Here is a 21,920-nt window from a genome sequence, read left to right as displayed (position 1 = left end):
GTTTAATTTTTGTGTGATTTTTTTTTCCAAATGCCTGTGAAATTTGCCAGGTTGACAGCCCTGGAGACAGAAGTCCCCCATCAACAGAACAGTTGCAGCAATGAGAAGAGGCAATGTGTGTTTCCTACAGTGACCTGCCAATGTGCCAGAGCCCTGACCTAAAGGGACCAGCTTTAGACTTGAGAACGTAGTTTAGTTTCCATGCTTATTCACAGCCTTGTCTTAGACAAATGGAAAAACAACAGGATTTATTTTTATTTTCTATTGAATTCAGTGGGAGGAGGATGGGGCCTCAGACCTTGACTTTTCTTAGTGTCATTTTGTATAACTTTTTGTCATTTTTTTCCCAAGATGCTAAAAAAGTTGGAGATTTCCGTGCGGAGATTTGATGAAGAGGTTGCAGGAAATAGTACACTGTACTTTTAAAGGCAACATTTTGTTATTTCTTCTACAGCATTCAATATTAAAAACACTTTCTAGAACAGGCAGTTTTTATCACCCAAACGTCAAAAAGATTATGTTTCTAAGCAAAAATGGCCTTACATTTCAGTGAAGGTGGCTTCCTGACTTAAAAATATACACACACAATTTTGAGGGATTTTCACATGTAAATAGCCAATTCAGAGTTTTACCAGAATATGATAGCTGCTTTGGTACTATCTCTATTCTACTTCTTTTTTTTTTTTTTTTTTTTTTTTTTTTTTAATTACAAGGACTATATAAAAATACTTTTACAAAGCTTTCTTGGAAAACAAAACTTCTATTGTTCTATTTGTAACAATTTTGCTTCCTTAGATTTCTCTTTTTCATGAAGCTTGAGAGAGCTGCTTGCTGACATTGTTAAACCCCTTAATCTCTCAGTCAAATGTCTTGATCTTTGTTTTGTGTTTGTTTCATTTTTCTGCAATTCTCCAAAAAGTAGCTCAATGAAATGCAAGATATTCAAAGTAGACAAACTAATGTACATTGATGACCCTATCTTCTAAGCATACAAGCCCTGGAGAGAAATAAAATCTAAACAACCTCTTTGCTATCAGCTTGTCTAGCCCACTAGGTTTGAAACTCGAGAAGTTCTGGTATACATTACAGGCTGTTTCTGATTCTCCCAATCCTAGCTACAATCCACAAGTTGACCCAGCAAAAACCTGTACAGTTTCGTAATAACCCTTCCATTCCCATAAAATTCTAAAGGATTCTTCCCTAAGATCAGACAGCATCCAATCTTTCAGGAAGTAAGCCAGAAAGACTTTTCCAGAATTCATGCTATAAGCTCAACTCAGAATAAAAACTAGGCAAATGGGAGGAGATGCTATATGACTTCAACCATGTGTCCAATCCAGTCCACCAAACCTAAAAATCATCATATGCTTCCTTGATATTTTCAGACTGGTTAAGCCATTTCAGATGACAATAACCTTTAAGTATTTGCTGGTTCTCATAAGTAGGACACAAAGGACAAACATTGCAGGCTTGTAGGATGGGTATATACAGAGAAAGCTCAACTTTCAAGCTCTCCAGGTTTCCATGAACTGAAAAAAAAGAAAAAAAAGAAAGAAAGAAAAGGGAAAATGCCTCTGTTGCCTTCTTTGGTCTTCTCCATTTTCTCTTACCTTCAACAGAAAACTTAGGTTTATGCACAGTCAGAGGACTGTGGTCAATCTGACAATGGTCAGATTGAAGGAGTGGAGCTTCAATTAGAGCTGCTCAGTGATCTATTAAATGCAGTGCGATGGAGACATCTGAGGCAAAAGAACTGTATTAGACGTCTAAAGTAACAGTATTCTTCTTAGACAGAAAATTGTCCAACAGTCGAGAAGTATCTCAACTGTTCTGAGTGCTTACATTAAGTGGCATTTGCTCTGCCTTGCCAGATCTCCTATGGCAGATCATGGGTTAAAAAACTCCTATTCAAATCAACCCTAGTGAGTAGTTGACAGAAAAACAGAGAAAATAAATAAAGTCAGTTTGCAAAAATTATTCCATTTTACTCAATCAAGCAAAACTTTTCAGATCGCTTAAAAGCATTATAAAGATATACACAACAGAAAATGCTTGACATAATTAAAAAGGTCCTAGAAGTGCATATTTAATTAGCTCCATTTTAAAGTAATTTTCTCAAAATAAAAGCCAAGATCTGTAGAATTTGCCAATCTGAGAATTTAAAATCTTTAATTGCATATCCTGGGATACACTAAGTACCATAGCTGCACAATAGCGGCATGTGCTCAATCCCAGTGTCCAGCTTAGGATGTTGAAAAGAAAGCTAAAAGCATGGGGAAAAAAAAAAAGCAGGAAAAATAATTGAGAAAAAAAGTATGATATACATCATTTAACAATGTTAAATAATTCTGGAGACCTTTCCTCTGAACAGCTTTAGTGCTCCTATGCTTTAGACAGGGGATTTGAAATTTGACAGGGGAATGTTAGGAGTGTGCTTTTTACTTTCCTTATACAAATGTAACGATTTGGCCATTTTTTTCAATAATCTTTTTGATTTTTCAAAAAATGTAATTTACAGACATTTATTGAAGACTTCTTGGGTTTAACAACCTCTAAAAATTCTGTCCTAAATGGCCTTAATCATGCATCTCACACCATCTAATGTTGACAGGACCACGACCGTGCTGTAGAGGGACTGGGTATGCTGTTATAGGGCTTCTCCAAAATGCCTGAAACCAAGGTCATAGCCAGGCACTGAAACTGTAAACTACGATCCCATGCCTCCCGTTCTCTCAGGAAGCCCTTGTGATACCCAGGGCTGTGCTAGAGGAAGCTACCAGGGATAAATGTAGACGGGAGCAAAGCTGTCCATGAGAGAAGGATGCACTGACCGAGGCACCAAGAAGCAAAGGAGGAAATGAACTGGGGCTGCTGGAGTAAAGAGATAGCTCCGCACTGGGAAGGAAGGTGACTCAGACTGTTGTGAAAAGGAACGAAAGCAGTAGGAGAGGCTGACTAATTAGAGAATTAACTGGGCTAGGAGTGGAGTGGAAGGAGGGAGTTGCTGTGACTTAGACCCTAGAACTGAAGTGTGACGGGGGAAGTGATGATTGAGAAACATTTGGACTAGCGAGGTGGATGATGGAGACTGGATGAAGAACTGGGATCTGACTCCTCAGTTGCCATTTTGCTGCAAAAGAAGAGCCTCACAGTGATGCACTCTTTGGAAGGCTTTTTGTACGGACAGACATCAGAAGCAAACTTTAAAAGAAAGATGACAGCTGGCTTTCCATCACTTCTCTGTGGTCCCTCTTGTCACACAGATGTGAGAACGTGGAGAACACGGGTGGCAGCATCCTGTGCTCAGCTCCGGGCCTAGAAAGGTGCTGTCCCACAGCAGCAAGAGGGACTGTGTCAGAGGAAGTCCTGCTCCAACCTGGAGCAGCGCATGCTCACTTGTTGGGGGGGGGGGGAAGGGGGTGCTGCAGATGCCAGCAAGTACGGGCTGGAGCATGTTCAATACAGATGGAGTCTTTGAAGAATTTAGCTGACAAACTCTTAAATGTCTTTACTGAACTAGTGCTAATTGAGAATTTTCAAAGGTTTATAGCTTGGCCAAATGTGGGTGGATTTTCAAAGAAATGGCAAAAGGCACATCCCTGAGAGCAGGGCCATCCCTTCTCCAAATGTTATGCTTCTGTTCCAAAGCACGCTCTCCTCAATTAAATATCGTGAGAAACAACATACCAATATTTTTCTTTACTCTGATTTTCAGAAATGGCTGAATCACTTTTGCTAAAACTTTCCAAAATAATTGAGGCTTGGGCAAACATTCTGCAGGGTAAATATCGATCTGAAAAATTAAGTGTTGCAAACTCAAATACTGTCTTAAAATAGGAATACCTATTCTGCCTGCAATAAACTGAAAGGGGAAAATTTCTTTCTCAGAAACTGGAAAGAGGGAGACTGGTAATAAGTTATTGCAGATCTGAAGACTGCTTCATGAGACCAAAATTTGTCTTGAAAAGTACCTTATATTGATAGAAATGCTTACAAGGGGTAACTCAGTGCAGATATTACTAGTAATCAGTTTTCTTGTAAGGAAAGGTTACCTCTGTGATAATACCAAACTTAGTGAGGCTTTGGCAGTTACATCTTGATAGCAAATCACTCAATCACTTAAGTTAAAGTTTCCTCAGGGCAGCTTTAATTGTGTCCCTAACTTGTTCAAAATATTTTTAAACCTTGCATTCTAGAGTCGATATTGTTTATTTGTTCAGGATATGTCCCATTCCTCCTCTCTGCACCCTTGGATATGTTACTAACTCCTCTTTATTCGTAACACACTGACCAAGCATCTCTCTGCATAGTGAAAAGTTCTATTAGCTGCATCCTGGTTTTGCATCCATGTTTACAAAAGAGCTACAGTTCACCATTTTTCTGTTGCACCCAGACAAATCTAACTTCTCATCTGTATTAAAGTAATGATACATACTCTTTAGGTTGCTGAAGAAACATGATTTCAGACCTACAGCTAGAATAGTTACCTTTCTTTCCCATCCCCCCTCCACTCCTTTTTACAGAACTAGTCTAAAATGTTTTCCTCCTAGGGAGGATTCAGAAGCATTTTGTATTATGATAACTAACGTCTAGACTCCTAGCACTGTGGAGAGATGAATAAAAGAAAGCCTATTTTCACCAAAAGAAAACTAACTTTCTTCTTGATAACAAATTACAGAGTAGAACAGACACCAAAATCACTGCTAATTCACACAATAACTTATGTATTACCTAATTCAAATAGGATTGAGCATAGGACATTTCTGTATACTAATGCCATAGACCAAAACCTAAAATACTTGCACCAAGTAGCCAAAGGTGTGTCTGGAATTTGGCCAATGCTAGGTTTGCTACCATTGGAATCCCAGAAAACTGGAAAAGCCATTAACCTCAAAACCTATTGAGTTAAAGTTCAATAAGGTCATAACATAGTCTGTGAAAAGTAGCAGTAGTCCCGAATTCTGTATTATCAGTTTTTTACATCTGGCACATGAGAATGATGGAAGTGCTCCCCCAGCTATTGCCAGCAATATATCACCATCAGATGGACTGGAATATGCTATTTGGGAAAGTGGTAGAAGCTTAGGAGGGAGCTACAGAGGAACAAACAAAGATGACTAATCAGCAGATATGGATTTTGTACATAACTCGTTGAATGGTTCCTTAAATTATGTCCATTGCATGCCAGCAAGTACAAGTAGGGACCTCTGGCCCCAGCTTTATGTGCAGAGCTGCACATCACTCAAGGGTTTTGTTTGGAGCTTAGGGAACATGTTGAGCTTTCATGCGTGGACTCCAGGAGTTCTGTGTGTCCCACCTCTTTGTGCAAATAGTCCTCAATCCTAATATAAGACTGTTTTTGTTAGGAAGAAGCAGCTGTAGTTCATTTTGATGTCTATAATGGAAGAAATTTGGCTGCATAGCTTTAACTATATTACTAACCTTAAGAAAGGCTATGTGAGGTGACGATAAGAAGTCTGTCTAAGAGAAAGGTTCCTTACAGTTGCTCAGAAAGTAGTACAGCTTAAGGTATTTTATGCCAGCCTACAAGGCACTAGATTTAAATTGGTGTGCAGTGAAACATTTAAATATACTATAGCAAATGAAATATGGTCCAATAGGTTTTTTATGGTCCGGCTATGCTTTTTCTTTTCAATCACTAGCCTGGGGCGAACAAGTCGGCTTTAAAATGTCTATTTTAGCTATGCTTTTATCACCTCTGTCTTTTAGGAAGTTTGATTTCTTTTTTCATTTCTTCTCTTTGATAAAAAAGAGCTGAGATCTCTGAATGCGTTATTTATCTCTTATGTTTAATCTATTTGTCTGTCAATGGACATGTTGCTTTAGAAGTGTTTTATATTACTAATTAATTTAATTGCACATACTGTACTCCATGTTAACACATTTTCTATTATATACTATAATGTGATACAAGGCCCTCCCTCAGCAACCTTACCTTAAAGCTTTAATTGCTTTCCTCTAAGCCTCAGCTCATGTTTGATTTATCTGATTTCTTTGTATAAAGATTCCCTGGTTTACAACGTGTACACAAGTCATTAAATTGGTGTTGATGTTTATCTAGCAAACTTACCGATTGGTGGTAGTATACATCCCTTTATGAATTTATGACCGGGCAATAAAGACAAGTGTCAGAAGCCCGGTTGTCTCTGTTGGGTCACTTGTTAATTTATGTTTAGAAAGACAACATAAGCACTTCCACTGACTTACACAGTGGGCTGAAGGGTTGATGCCTGCAGTCAAAATCTGTTATGAATTTCTAGCTACGAATTGAAATTTGATTTTTCTTTTTTGTGGGGAGAAGGTGAATAGATTGGAGAGGAGGAAAGGGGGAAGACAGCTTGAGTATGTTTGAAGGCAATGTGGACTTCATCTGAGATACATTCTTGTTTATGTCAAGAAAAAGCTGAACCAAAATGCCAGATCCCCAAGCTATGTGAAGTTCAGAATCTGAATCCAAGTTTCTCTCTGGCTCTCAAGAACCTAGATGTAGAAACCATATATTTAAATGCATGAAAATGAATGATAGTAAATAATCAATGTAGAGTGGGAAATCTGGTCCTTTGATCTGTCAGGTTTCGTCACATAACACAAGCATAAGGACATATGGTATTTCAAAGTTGCATTTGAAGAGGTGCCTACGCTGACTTTTATCCTTATTTACAAATAGTTGGCAATAAAGGCTGTAATCGTGCAGATAGCACTGTGGAGGTGCATAAGTCTCCTTGCACGGAGCTCGTTTTAGGATTAGGATGTGATTAATATAGCTAGGAAACATTTGGAAAATGCATACGTACTTCTGAATGCCTTAAGTGAGCCCAGTATTGTAGGTCTTAAGAAAAGAGTAGGTAGGCGTCTTTATCTCTACAGGCTTGCTTCACAGCCCGAAAGCTGTATTGTTTCTGCAAACCCTCTTCATTTGCCGGTTCATTGTTACACTTACTTCCTGCTCATTAGAGCCCTGACCTGCTTTCCTTACACACGGGCGATGTCTATTGGCTTCAGGGAGAGCTAATTGCACAGGAGGCGAAAGGATTCAAATTAGGACTAAGAATATTGGACCATGTGGAAAAGGAAGCGCGAAATATTCTAACTCTTTTTAGATGCAAAGCAACTTATGGACAAAAACCATTGTGGTCAATTCTCACAAGCTTAAAGCATTGTGAAAGAAAAATGAAAATGGGCAAAGCCAATTAATTTGCTAAAATTCGTTGTTAATACACTGTTTTCAATTCTCTTGAATGCTGCTTTCATGACATTTGGTGTCTTTCTAAAGACCATCCCGAACTTCTCTCTGTTAACTTTTTGCTGAGAATCTAAACTTTCATTTAAAGAAAAGAGCAAGTTCCTAGACCTCATGACTATATAGAGAGCTCTGGAGTTTGATTTACATGCTCCTTAGAGGCTAAAGGCAAATAAAGTAAAATCAAATGGTGTTATTTTTAGGTCTTTTTGTAAACCCTCATGATTTTAAACTTTTTTTGCTAGTCTGCCGTTGCTTTGTTTTGGGCGGCTAAAGCCTTTTCGAAAACTGCTCCGAGTGTACCGGAGGAGAGAGCACCCCCTGGCAAACTGTTGCCGTACGCGAAAGTAATCGAAAGACGCGACAAAAGCTGCGGGCTCCCTCGCCGGGCTCCGGCAGCGCGGGTCCCGGCGCGGGGCTGATCGAAAGCCCTCCCGAGCAGCGGGGAGCCCGCAGCAGCGGCGCTCCTCCTCGAAGTGCTCGCGGCATCGGGCCCTTGGATTATACATGTAGGACTCTGGAAGACCAGCTTTTGCTGCTCATATGTTTGGCAGGCAGATTTGATAATCAGTGCTGTTCTAGAACCTTACACCATCTCAGTGAATATAAATTGATGGTGTAAAGCAAATGGGCGACTGGCGGGAAGCCAAGCACGGGTTGGAGAGGAGCCGGTTTATTGTTGAGGGGGCAGCCCGGTGTTCCGCGGCAGAGCTCGCCGCTCCCAACAGCTCCGCGTAGCTGCCGCGTTCGAGGGTGGCCTCTGAAGCGTATGAAATAATAACAGTTTTATTTCTCCTGACACAAGCACGGAAGCTGTTTGCTGCCACCTCAGAACTGTTACCCTGCAATGCAAAAGCACCAACAAGGCAGGCTGGATGCAATGTTATTATAAACAGTGCCGCAGTAAACTTCAGGAGAAGCCCATTATACGGTGATAGCCTGTTTGTCAGGAGAAAAGTTCACTAATGTATATGGAAGCAGAGCTCCGCATTCACTGATTTGTCTCCCAGTCGGTTCTGTTGGATGTTTCCCCTTATTTACTGCGCAGGTGTTGCTGAGAGTAAGCTCGAAGAACACACGATTCAGGGGATTAGCTTAAATTGGCAGAGAAACGGTGTCAGTTTACGGCAGCTGATGTTACGGCCCATTGTTTGTTATTGCTTTTTAATATTTGAGGATTTTTGGGGGGTATGGAAGGAAGTGTGTATTCTCTGTGGTTGCTGCTTCATTACTGTAAATCACTCAATGAAAGATGCATTAAAAAAAAGTGAGGAATGAATGAAGGCAGGAAAAAATGAACATATGTACACCATAGAATTAAACTCTGTTTTAACTCCAATTTGTGCTCACATGCAATCAATTACAGTGATATGAGCTGAGAATTTCAGTGGGGCCGCAGGGAGTTTGGCACCCATTTCTTATTTTATTTTGATGGGATTAGCACCCCTAAACCTAAAACTTCTTTGAAAATCAGCCATAATGTCAGCCCTTCCAAAATATCCTAACTGTTTCTGTATATTTGTTTAACTGTTCCAGGAATTATTTTACGCTTAACTGAAATGCAACTACTACTTTTCTATATTAGAAAAATATCATAATTTGTTCATCATTCATTGACCTGAAATGCTTTCCTTTTGCATCTAGAAGAATTTTGACTACTCTCCATGTACTTTGAAATATCTGTTCTCTGATTGAGCTGTCTTTTCTTGACGAAAAAGCTTACGGTCATGTTTTGCAAGCTCATCCCTGGGTTCTGCTGTCTGCTATGCATTCTTCCTCTCTCATGGCCTTGGTTCAGGCATTAAGTTTCTCTAGATCTTAATTTCTCCACCCTAAAACAGATCTTTTCGTTCCTTCTTTTTCCAAGGAGGGATATAAAGAGATTTTAGCTGGTTGTATGCCCTAATATTTATAAAGCAATTTGAGATATCTATCTGGAAAGTACTCGAAATGCAAAAATTATTGTTTTAAATTATTGCAATTCTTTACCTTTATTTACTGTCCAGTTACTTAAGCTAACAGACAAAAATGGCATAAGTCTTTTGTAACACCGTGGAGCGCTTAGAAACTTTTCTTCTGAATTCCAACAGAAGCTGAAAATTTAAAATCTTGTGAAGGAAATACGCCAACTTCACCGCTACTGAAAAATGAAATAAATCAAACTTGGCTACTTCTTTTTTTGATTAATAAAAAATTATAAAAAGTAAGCCAACTTGTTGCTAGCATTTTGGTGAAGAAATCATTGTTTTTGAAAAGCAGGTATGTTATGCAAATCAAATGATTTACTAAGAGTCAGTTCTGACTTCCAATAATTAGATGAGCCAACTCAACTGTGTCTAGAGAGCCAAGAAAACAGCACATATATTGCTCAAAACTTTTGTTCCTGCATTATTTTAAAAAGATGCAAATTGCACCATTTTAGTATTGCTTATGAATAAAAGCCCAAATCTTGTTTTTTCCCCCTCATTGAAGATGCAGGGCTGAGAAAACCTCTATAAAATGTGGTAGATATCTATACGTGACTGTGCGTGAGTAAACATTGCAAAAGGACTTTTTCTAGCTTCTTCTGCACCACGTAACAGGGTCTGTGATAGCTTTCTGTGTCATCTGCGATGAGTGACCTCCTGTCTTGTCCAACTACTTGGCAGATTCAGTGGAGGCATGTTCATCACAAAAATGGAAAAGATAGGTCTTTTAAGGATGAAAAATCAGCTGAAAAAAGATGTCACTGCTCCCAAGTGGAACAGATTGAGGTAGAAGGCTAGGCTGTAAAAAGGTTCTGTCTGCGGTTTGCAGGAGAGGTTACCATCCCCTGAAACACTTGCAAGGTCTTAGATATAATCCTCTTAGATAGAACTCAGATTTTGGACTTCTCATTTTTCCACCTTCCTTGCTTTTAGGGAATCAGTTGTTTCTGGGTTGCCAATCTGGAAATTTCAGGATAATCCCAGTTTTTGAGCAACATGTCTGAATCTCCGTCTCCGCTCGGGCAGGACACATGGTGTGAGAGACAGCTGCTAGGAACCGTGCAGCTATTACACTGTGTCAGTTTATAAGCCGTGAAGTGTATGTACCAGCTCGCAGATTGTTGGTAGGAGTGTGGTACTTTGTTATAAATATATTTTATTGGTTTTAAGGAGATTTTATTAAAAGGCTGCCCACAAGAAACGGGCAGTAAAAGATCAAGTAAATTACTTTGCTTTCATTTGAAGTTACCTAATCTCTTGGGGGTTTATGGAGCCTCCACAAGCCCTCGCAGCACTGACACACTTTAATCTCACTTGGCGATAGTGGTAGCTGTGCACTGAACGTGCTGCACAGTCACTCTCAAGGGAGGTAATCAAATATGTGTGGAAGGGTCAACAGGCTCCATTAAGATGAGACTTGAAAGGTATTCAGGTGCCTAAAAATGCAGGTGAACACCTTGTCAAAATTTTCAAAAGTAATTTAATATGCTCAAGGCCTAACTATCACTGAAAGCAGGCGAGTTAACCACCTCGCTCCAATTCTGCTGCTTCACACCTGCCAGCATCTCTCGGTGCCTAATGCTTTTCTGAGGGGGCACGGAATACTTTTTGCTTCTCTCGAGATTAACAGCAGCTCAGGGCTCCTACCGCAGAGCAAAACAGTGCACCTTTCTGCTGAAAACACTTTGCGTGAAGGCCTTCTAGTGTGTAAACACACCACATTCTTTTAACGTTTCCGTAGTAAATATTTAAAAAATGTTACAGATCTCTGGCAGATGTTAGTGTCTACTGTTTCGTACGCACGTACGTACCGGGGGGTGTGCGCGTTTTCCTGCTTTTCCCTTTTCAAGCCTGTGGAAATCTGCATGCGGGGCTCGGTCTTACTGCGAGGCAGAACATTGACCCGTGCTTTATTGTGAGTGTCACTTCACCCAGGACTACTGGCAAGTTGTGGAAATTAAAGAAGGGAAGAAAAAGGAAAAAAAAAAAAAAAAAAAAAAAGAGCCAGACAACTGTGGTTCTGAACGAGCTGTATTTATTTCCAGAGCTTGGGACCTATGCACAAATTAATTTAAACTCTCTATAAAATTTCGCCTGGCCCCCAGGGCAGCTCGGCGACTCCGGCAGCGGCGCCGGGGCGGTAGCCAGCCCCTTCCCACCTCGCCCCGCAGCCTTCGCGGCACCCTCGCGCTCCGCAGCCCCTGCCTGCCCCCAGCCGCCCCCAGAACGACTCGCTTCCCCACTCCGAGCTGCCTCCCCGAGGCTCAGCCAAATGCTTTTCCAGAACACATCGGCTCTGTCCTTGCACTGCCATCCTCACGGCTGCCTACCCCAAGCGCACCTTGCAGAGCTCCTGCCTTTCCACCCATCGCTTTGCCCTCCCACCCCGCAGACATGCTCTGCTTTCCAGTGGCTGATTAAATTTAAGTGTGATCGTGATCATAACCAGTTAAACGAGAGACACGTGCACTGATAAATGCTCTCAAACCAGACATAATACGTTCTCAGAGATCCTCATTCGTTTTAGGCCCACGTTTTACTGCCCTGCACCCAAGAAGCCCGTTTCCTAAGATCTTTAGTTCAGAGCCCTCCGCCTATGCCGCTAAATCTCATCGCCTCATCATTTTTACTCTAAACCTTATAACGACGACCACTAGCTTGCTAGTTCAATATTGGCTACCGCCGTTCCCTTCTTTCTTCCCGTCAGCTGCTAAAAGCTGGCCAGATTCCCTTCTCGGCTCCTCAGAGAGACGGTGCTCCCGGGCTTGCTCTGTCAGCAAGGACAAAATCCTGCACACAGGTTGCCACTGTACAAATAACCCACCTGCGTAGGACCCGAGGCAAAGGAGACAACTCGAGAGGAAGAAGGTAGCACGTAGTATTCAGTTATCCTGGCTGCACAATCCGTGTATGCTTTGGAAAGTGGATATCCATTTAAGAACTGAGCTGCAGTGTCACTTTGCAGAATTCTTCTGTGGAAATGTTTGTAAATCTATGTAAATTCATAGCTTAGAGCTCATCGTTGAGGTTTTGCGTTCAGACTTGGCGTGAGACTTAGCCTAAACTACTGCGGTTTCACCTAGTTGCCACATGAAAACATCAATTGCAGCACTGTGCCCAAAAGTCTTACAAGGTTTGCCAAAATTCAAATAAACTTTTCAACAAACCTGGCCTTAACTATGAATGGTTTGGGATTTCGTTAGTAACGTGGAGCCTTTGTACTGCAAAAGTTGTTGTGGTAGTTGTTTTTGCTTTACAAATTCAGTATATGCATAAGTAGCTAAGTACAGGTTAAGTTATGTATATAAAAAATTAAAACATAATCCCTGATTTTGTGATGACTAGTTTTTTTTTTTGTTTTTTTTTTTTTTTTTAGTAAGCCAGGAATATTTCTGGCAAGATATGTCACTAGCTTATAACTTCATTAAGCTGCAGACCATACCTTACCCTTTCACTAGATCCCTGAAAAGAACTTTTGTGTGTGCCAAACAGATATCCACTTGGTCTGTGGCTCTTGAAAGGTAAATTGCCAAGTTCCAGCAAGCAAATTAAGAGGTGCAATGAGAGCTAGCTGTTGCAGTCTATCAAATCCTGCTACTGAATGTGTTGAAAAGCTTGCCCAGAGCCATGGCCTCACATATTTATGGTATGAATGGGACTCTTGGAGCTATGTATTGCCATAGTTCCCATTTCTTTTGTAATAAACCAGCTCAGCAGATGTAGCTTAGGTGAAAAGGAAATTCAAAGTCTTCTGCTTAGAGAATAACCAAAACAAAGTTCTCTCTCTGGTCCTCTGTCTATGAGCCAGACTCTGACACCTTGCTTGCATTGATTAATGTTTTATTCTGTGTATAGTCCAGTGAAACTCAAAGGGGTCACACACGGAAGAAAGTGCTGTGTGAGTATTGCTGCCAGCATCCAGCGCCAAATGTGTTAAAAACAGACAACTTTTAGTTTTCAATACAACACGTCAAATTATAGTATTTGTTTTCCAAGTCAGCTGCATCATCTCCGAGATTATAAATTTTGAGGCTGAAGAAATCTGTTCTGGGCAGCTTAGATTTTCCTTAGTAACAGATGTATTGCAGTTTGTACAGCAGCAGTACCTAATTCACATTAAATGAGGAGTATATTTTAATCTCCTACATGTGACTTGAGCATATAGTCCATGGGCTTCAGAGTGTTTAGTATAATATTTGTGATATGATGGGACCTGTGTAATCCATTTGTATATTAAAATAAGAAATAAGATATGGTTTTGAACTCTGTTGACTTTATTTAGCCTTGTGGGTGTACAACGACTCTGAATTAAAGAGAAGCAAAAGACAAGCCCAAGATCTACGTAATAGCAGAAACTGAAGTATCATGAAATAAACTAAAGACCAAGGAACAGAGCTTGTTAACTACCATGCAGTAAGATGGGGAAGGAGCTGATGTACATGGTTTTGTGCCTGTTAAAACTTCTGTTCACGTATTATAGTCAAGATGCTTCAGAAAATATTAATTACATTTTCCGGCACCATTTTTGCACAATTTACATAATAGCATCTGCGTCTCAAGAAAAAATGGCTTTACATATTAATCAGTAAAAGCGACTAATAAATTTACAAGCCAGCTCCTATTGAAGCCCATAGAGAACTTCCATTGCCTTTGTGGGGTGGTAGGTCAGCCCTTTAGCATACCTTTCATGCCTAACAGTGCATAAATCTTTTGTATTTCTAGCTTTATCTGATATTGTTGCCTAACTCAATTACGTATAAAAGTAAGAAGAGTCTCCCCACCAGCAGGCTCCTCCTACCACTTGTTGTTGCTTGTTTCGGAGACATTTCCACTTGATAGTCTTTAATCTGAAATTATATCAAGTGCTGTAAGAAAAGCGAAACAGATCTTATCTATGGCATTTCCATTCCTCTGCTCCGGTGATAACATTATTTAAGAACACTCACAAGTTAATTAAGAAAGACCTTGCTGTCATAAATCCATGTTGCCTTCCTCACCATATTAGGCTTTTCTATTTCTATATTGCTGAAGTTCAGAAAACTGTTCTGGATATTCAGCAACGGATATTTCACTAAGTAGTCCGTAACTACGTGACATACTCCTTTATAGGATGGAGCAGTATTTAACACTCTTACTTCTGGAGTTCTGCGTGTTTATATCTGATTAATTTGCAACCTTCCTTTCCTTTGAAATAATTGAGAACATTTTACTGTCTCGAATGTTTAAGGTATCTAATCTTCTCCTAGCCATGTTAGTCCTTGTCTACATGTTATGTAATCCCTTTTCTGTGCTTCCTTGAAACCTTGATTTATGCAGTTCTCTATCCCTGCTAACAGAAGTCGGTTACTGAATGAATCTACCGGTTCCTTGTCCATTATCTTTCATATTGGGCATATTTTTTTTTCTGTCAATTGTAAATCCTATCTATAGAGCAGAAAAATGAAATTGAGCTTTATCTTTAGGGCTTTGTGAACCCTGTATTCTTTCATGATGCATTCCCAAGCAGTTTTCCGTAAAAATTTGGTTTACAGCAATCAAAAAGGAACCAGCTCTGGCAGGTTATATAGAGGTTTAAATTCAATTAAATCAGCCCTGCAGGAGCTGATTCCCTGGGTTTATTGCAAGGCAGGGCACTGGGACTGTCTGGGTCCAGATTTGTGAAAATCCTCACATGTGTTCCTGAATTTTTCAAACACATAGTCTGAGGTTCTTCTGCTTATGTAATCTTGAAAAAAGAATTAGCCAGTGAGATGGCATCTCAGATGCATCTGTAACTGTGCTGTGTGGATATCCATTCCTAAATATGTCACGAGGTCCTACTCCAAACGGTAAAGGCCAAGTTCAAAGATCTGATATGAAATGGTCATCTGCCTCAGTCATAGCCAGTAATCTAGATGAGCCTGAAACAAAATCCTGGAGCTGAATATATCCAAAATTTGAGAACAGTCACACACTGGGATCTGATATTCACAAACATCCCTATTTCTAGAGTGTTTTAATACAAAACCAGTAACTATATAGAGTTGAAAATGGAGGTTTGCATCCAAATTGTACTGTTTGGGTCCACCTCTAGCATAAGCAGAGATTTTTGGTAAACCTGTCAATAGTTAATAGTTCACATTGGGCAGAAGAAAAATCTAGGGCTCACCAGATAGTTCCATTCTGTTACTCCACGGAAAGGGACCTGGCTCTGCATCTTGATATTACTGAAGGAGACTCTATTTTAGTAATCTTGATTATTTTCTTGGCTTGAGGTGGGTAGGGTGTTCTCACCCCCATCTTTGTTCTTGCTCTCTCTTAAGGGATTAATAGAGCAGAACCTGATGAGAAAATTCATTTTAAGTTAGAGATAGAACTATTTTAAGGTATTATCCCTGTCTTATAGTTTAATTCTGCCTATCACTTTAGGACCTTTCCTGTAGGATTTTTACTTTAGTGTTTATAGTAGTTTTTTTTTTTTCTTCATTACTTCTGAGACTACTTTATCATATTAATTGGTTAATGATTTAAAAGACTTTGTGTCAGCTTCATTACAGGTTCTGGTCTTCTTTAACTAATAGCTATAATTTTAGCCTCTTTTAGGGCCTATCAGTTTATTCTATAGAAGCATTTAATTTTATCATTTCAATCTTTTTCTACAATATTTGTAAAATATTGCATAAAACTCTTCAATATTTGTAATACAGATTTGTATTTCACAAGATTAAAGTAACGTTTCCATATGTTTACCCAAAGGTTGAGTTTCTTAAATTAGGCTCCAAATCCAATTTCAAAGATGATAATGGCAAAACTCTCACTGATTTCAGTGGAAATAGAATTTTATATCTCTCTATCCAGAAGACAGTGTATCATATCGAGGAGATGAAAATGGCAGTAATACTACAGTTAGATTTATTACGAAGCATTGTGCTTTAGGCCTGGAGACTGACCTGGGAACTGTCTTTCCAATATCATTGTTCCTCTCTCCAGTGCTTCCTAGATATCTAAAATGTATTTCTGCAATTTTCCCTATCCATTCATCTTTTCCATAGCTAGCAAACTTATCTCTTTCTAATCTATGGACAAAAGTTAAGCCTAACTTTGGATGTATCTCTCTTCTATAATTCATTCTGTCACGCACAGCTGCAACAGAACCATTCCCAGTTATCTCAGCTGACTCTACAATCCTCTTAGTAGCAACCTTAATATTTTCCTGTAGAGTACTAATTGATGCATATTCTTTTTTGATTGTTTTTAATTAGTTACTAGCAACAGAGTACCCCATTTAATTTCCTACCATCCATGTCACATTTTTCCATTCTTAATTTTCTCCATAGATTCTTTTCCCTGTTTCTGATGTCAGACCATATGATTATTTATTCTCCTTTCAGGGAACTCACTGTCTGAAAATTCTAAATCAAAAATGTCCAGAGCCAAATTGTCTGTTTGTTCGTATGTATCAAAACCCTGAAATTTTTGATAGCTTGACTAGAAATTGGGACACAGGCAATATATGAACATTTTTACCAGAAAGCCCAGTTCTTCCCAAGAGATAGAGTCCAGTTGTACTTGAGAGGCGATAATGCTTATTGTCACCCCTCTGATCCATGTGAATATTCAGAATTTTCAAAATGACTATACAGGCCATTCATCATCCTTTTCATTTTTGTGGGAAGTCTGGGGGAAAATTTGGTATGAAGATTACAAAATGTTTTTCTTCTCATAAGACTGGAGAATATGCTTCTCTGTCACTGTTCTGTTTCAGATGGGATGGGAATCTTTTTACCACAATACTGCGTGTTATTGCTTTATTAATCATCCTCCTTCCCTTCCTTAGAACATCTATTTTTTTTTCCTGTAAATGTGCTTTCATTCTGCAATCCACACAGCTGGTCATCTTTCTTTGTTGTTGTGTCTAAAAGCAGCCATATGTCATCAGCAAATCTCTTATGTATATTGAACTTCCCTGGCACATCAGCTTGTCTCTTTGAATCTGTTACCTGATGTCTTTAAAAGTGGCAAAACACAGAGACATGGGTCCTCCTGGTCCCTTGCTCATCAGACCAGCAGTTAGGAATATTGTAGCAATGGGGCGTTTAGGCCCCGAAGAAGTGTCTGTTCTAGCATTGTTTTTAATTTCTCTTTGTTTGAGCTCTACTAGCAGCAATATGGTTTAAATCAGCTCTACACTATACAGCAGTAAGTTCACCTCTCCCTCATGTATAGCCACACAGCTACAGAGCACTGGTGGGAGCACTTGTGTTTGGTGTCGCCTCAGCCACAACGGCTCTGAGTCACCAGCTCCATCTGTCTGCCCAAGTCCTTTATTTGGTGCTCACTGTTTTTAATACAAGTGCTCTTCTCATGTAACAAGCATGTAACAACACTATAGTGGCTTTCTGCTCAAAACATCAGCATTGGTGCTTGGCTCCCATTTTGACGTGTCTAGCACCATGTATACACATAACAGAGAAGGGTATTTATTACAGGAGAGCTAGATCAAAAAGGGGAGCTTTAAGTAAAGCTTGAAATGCTTTTAGTTCAGAAGATACCCTTATCTTTTCTAAAAGCATGTTTTGTGATCTTGGTTCTGTAGTTGTGTATGTGAAAGCTCCTCTCTTCTTTCCCTACTTTGGATGACATTACACAGTTAAGGTATTGAAAAGGCCGTGATATGGTGAGATGAATAACATCTTAGTGATGCTAGAACCGTGCTGTAAACAGAGCTCCTAATGCTGGATAGTCTGTCAGAAGAATATGCTTGAAGCACTCTCCATCGCTGTTGGATTTTGAAACTTCTGGCGTGTCGTGGTTTCTCCCCATTCGGTATGAGTTGCAGCCATCACACACACTCAGAAGGTCAGTCCTGCGGCTGAAGCATGGTCTCATCAACATCCGTACATAGAGAGTTAGGTGTTCTGTGGCACTGGTATTTGACCATATAGTGGCACTGAAGAGTTCGTGCAATACCCATGGTTACCTTGGCAATCCGTGACAAGAAATACTCAGTAGATGTGGTGAGACCGTTTGAGGTGGCGAGATTTTTCAAAGCGCTTTCCTCTTCTGTGAGTGTTAACTCATTTGTTACTGAGATTCATTCTTAAACAGACAATTAAGTAAAGTTTTTAATAGGCTGCTAAAAGTTAAAGGCTGTCAGCGTATTCTTAATCTTGACAATTGTAACAATCCATAGCATTTTGTATTCACCACATTTTTAACGGTGAATAATTTAGATTCTTTCACCTCCTGATCAGAAACTCCCTTGTGTGTTTTTTCTTATGAACTTAGCTTCCCAAATAAGTAAATAAACGAATTTCATACAAAATTTTATAATCTATACCTCAACCTGAGTAAAATTGTTACATACATATACGTACTTAAACTCCTAGACCTCAAAACAGGCCAAAACAATTCCAACTATACTGGATATGCATGGCACTTAAACACTATTTATTATTGTTTCATTTACTGGAAGCAAAGCAACAAGACAGGAGAAATTTTACACAGAAAAAGTATTTTAAAATCAGGCAGAACAACACTGAATAGCCATCGTTAAATAACTTGAAGTGCAATACATTTGGCACGGGTTTTGCCGTGCAGTCACATCCCTCTGATGTGCAGAGAAAGAGGAGCTCTCTGGTGCCCTTCGCCAATACCTACCTGTGTATTTAAGGCTTTGGTGACACTTGTTTGCAACAGGTTCGGAGCGATTCGGGAAACGTGTAAAGCCGAGACTTGTGCCTCTCATTCGTTTCAGCTATTTCCGTGCTGATGAAGTGATCTCGCATCGTTGTTTCCATCTCGTAGCACGTATTCCTACAAGAAAGTTCAGCCACTGCGGGGATGACTGGACCAACATCGCCTGGCGTCCAGCAGCGTACAGACTAAACTATAGTTTTAGTTAGACAGTATGAAAACTGACAACAAATTATTGCTTGTGGTCTTTTTACAGTTTTCAAGTGCAAACATACCAAAGTTTATTTTACATCTGAGCCAGTCAGACATTTAGTAATATAGATCAAAGAAGAAATGAAGGCCTCCCATGCTTATTATTTCAATATGATGTCTGTTCTAATAAAGTGTAAGAATGCTTGTGATAGACGAACTAGTAGGAATTTTCTGGTTCTGTAGTTTAGCCTTAAATATATACATATATTTGTAAATTAATCAGAAACATATTGTCGTGGTTTCAGTTCCTCAGAAAGCTGATTGTTTTCAATCCTTTCTTTAATCTCAGAAATATGGTGGCGGTCTGCCAGAACACTTTCCGATAAACAGTCCACTTCACATGTAAAAGCCGTAGAATCACTGATGTTGGAGGGGGGGAACACAGCAGAAAACAACACCAGCCCTCTCTCTCTTCCCCAAAATGTAGAATATTATTTAAATAAGTTAGAGTTGTGCTATTGTCCCTCACTCTTAATTAGAAATAATAAAAGCCATCTGTGCAAGGTGAATTTTGATAAGATCTCAGCTTTTAAGTGTTTGTTGATCTTGTGTGTACCAATTTTCAAATGTCTTAATAGCTCCAGGATGGCTATCACACTGAGTAGGCTCACTGATTTCCATCATGCTCTGTGCTGTTGAATGCAATTCTGTTTATGTGTGGTTATATTTCCACTGAAATTTCAAAAAATATTATTCCTTGCAGTACAATAAGTATTTAACTGAATGGAACTGTTTCCATTTGGAGGAGCTTTTCCATCATACCGTCTCCTCACAGTTTGGGATTAAATGCAATTAAAGTAAGGAGGTGTTTTACATGCATCGCGTACTGGACAGCATTTCTGTGGCTGCTTTCCAGAGGCGGGATTTTCTGCGGTCCCACTGTACGCTGTTTTGGGGGGTCCATGTTCCTGGTCCCCCTTTAATAACGCATGCCCTCCCCGAACCGAAAAGGCAAAGCTCAGAAGCGATTGTCTGGAGGCTTGGAAGTGGAATACAGGATTTCTTTTCTTTCAACCTCTGTTTTCAGTCAATTAAAATTTGTACTCCAGGCTTTGCAGTTTGAAGCCACCCCTGTGTCTGTGATGAGCAATCCTTCTTGTTTGTGCAGTCATTCATTATCTCCATTACCGAGAGGAGAATAGAGGACAATTACATTGTTTGGACGAATCGGAGTGTTAGGAGGAGTATTTATCATGGTGGCAGAGTGCAGCACCTGACAGCGAACGATTGATGGCCAGGAATGAGTGTGAGTGGCCAAAGCAGCCTCATATGATGCAAATTACTGACTGTGGATTCCAATTTATCCTGTTCATTTTTCTTGCCTTTGCTGAAGACTATTAGTGGTTTTTGAAGCAGTGAAGGGGTCATTACTAATGTGGGCTAGAAGCAGGAGGGGGAAGGAGGGGAAAAGCCTTCTGTAATTACACAGCCTTCAAGAAAAGGCTGCGGGCCTAGCCAAAAAAGTGTCAACACTTAGCAATCAGAAAAATTTATTTTCATTTTATCCTTAACCCATATTAACTCAACATTATCATCTTTCTTTGTTAATATTTGCAGAATATTAAAAGCCTGACTTCTATATTAATACAAATCTGTTTAACCCTTTCCGCTGTGAAGCGGTGTTGCTTTGCTTCCTCTCAGCTTGTCGACGGCGTTAAACAGTGCCTCCTTTTAAAAGTGCAGACAATGGAAAATTAAATACTCTACCCTTTTAAAAACTAATTCCAGATGACTGACTATTTGTATCATCTGCAAAATAGTAGTGCATTGGAAACATATGAGAAAAAATTTACTGAAGTAGAGGTATGAGAGGCTTCTGTATTAAAGTGTAACATCAATACAGAAGAAAATCAGCTTGATTTGGGGGGTCAGGGGGTGTGATCTGTAAGCAGTAGCTGAAAGTTTCATTTCGCAGCATAATGAATCACGTGCATTTAAAACATATGCATATTTAATTTAATGCCTATTCAAACCCTACTTAGGCAGCTCTCTGGGGCTTATATGTGAATTAATGATCTCCAAAAGCGCCTCGTGCCTATCACAATTGAGCATATTGATTATGTGCATAGGAGGTGTATCAGCTTTCCCCAAAAAAGCTCTTTCTGAAGGAAAGAGAGGGGCACACAGGAAGGGAGGAAGTAAGTTTCATTCTGTTTATTTTTTCATTTGAAAATTAAACTTGAAGCCATGAACTGTGATTTCCCCCCCACCTTAGCAGTGTCATAGGTAAGCACTAATACACTCCTTGCCCCATAAAAGGTTCAACACAAATATATTGGCAATAAACTGTACAGTAATTGAATTGGTTGTCATGACTCCTAAGAACCAGTCCTGAACATATTGTTCCGACAAGTTTACAGTCTATACATTCAGTATCTTCTGTTCGACTAAATGCACATTGGCACAACCCTGTCCTCTCCGGTGGAGAAGGACGGAACAGCCAAAGCATGAGGGCCAGCTTTATCCAGGGAATAATTTCACTGGTTTCTGTGTAATAACACCAATGACAAATTTCACTCAAACAGTGTGTTCTCTTGTAATATTTCAATTCGCTTAGAGTCTGCTACAGTATTCTTTAAAAAATCCAACATACACACTGAGTTCAAGAAATAAGAGAACTGCAGAGGTACATTTACCTATAAGGGATGTTGTTTAATGGCATATCTGTTTCACATATACCTTTTGTTTGTCTGTGTCTGCTTCAAAGTGAACTGCAGGAGGATTTAGGTAGCTGTAATCAGTCAGCCAGCTAAGATTTTGTTCAA

The 21,920-nt window shown here is 39.6% G+C and overlaps 1 protein-coding gene across 4 annotated transcripts in view; it reads left to right on the top strand.

Annotated features, from left to right (window-relative positions):
- MEIS2 (Meis homeobox 2) overlaps positions 1–21,920 on the top strand; it is a 170,658-nt gene that overhangs the window by 86,859 nt on the left and 61,879 nt on the right. The gene's annotated exons all lie outside the window — the stretch shown is intronic.

Source organism: Rhea pennata, chromosome 5 (assembly GCF_028389875.1).
Source record: "Rhea pennata isolate bPtePen1 chromosome 5, bPtePen1.pri, whole genome shotgun sequence".
Taxonomy (NCBI): Eukaryota; Metazoa; Chordata; class Aves; order Rheiformes; family Rheidae; genus Rhea; species Rhea pennata.
The sequence above is the reverse complement of the archived record's forward strand: the minus strand, read 5'-3'. Positions and strand labels throughout refer to the sequence as shown.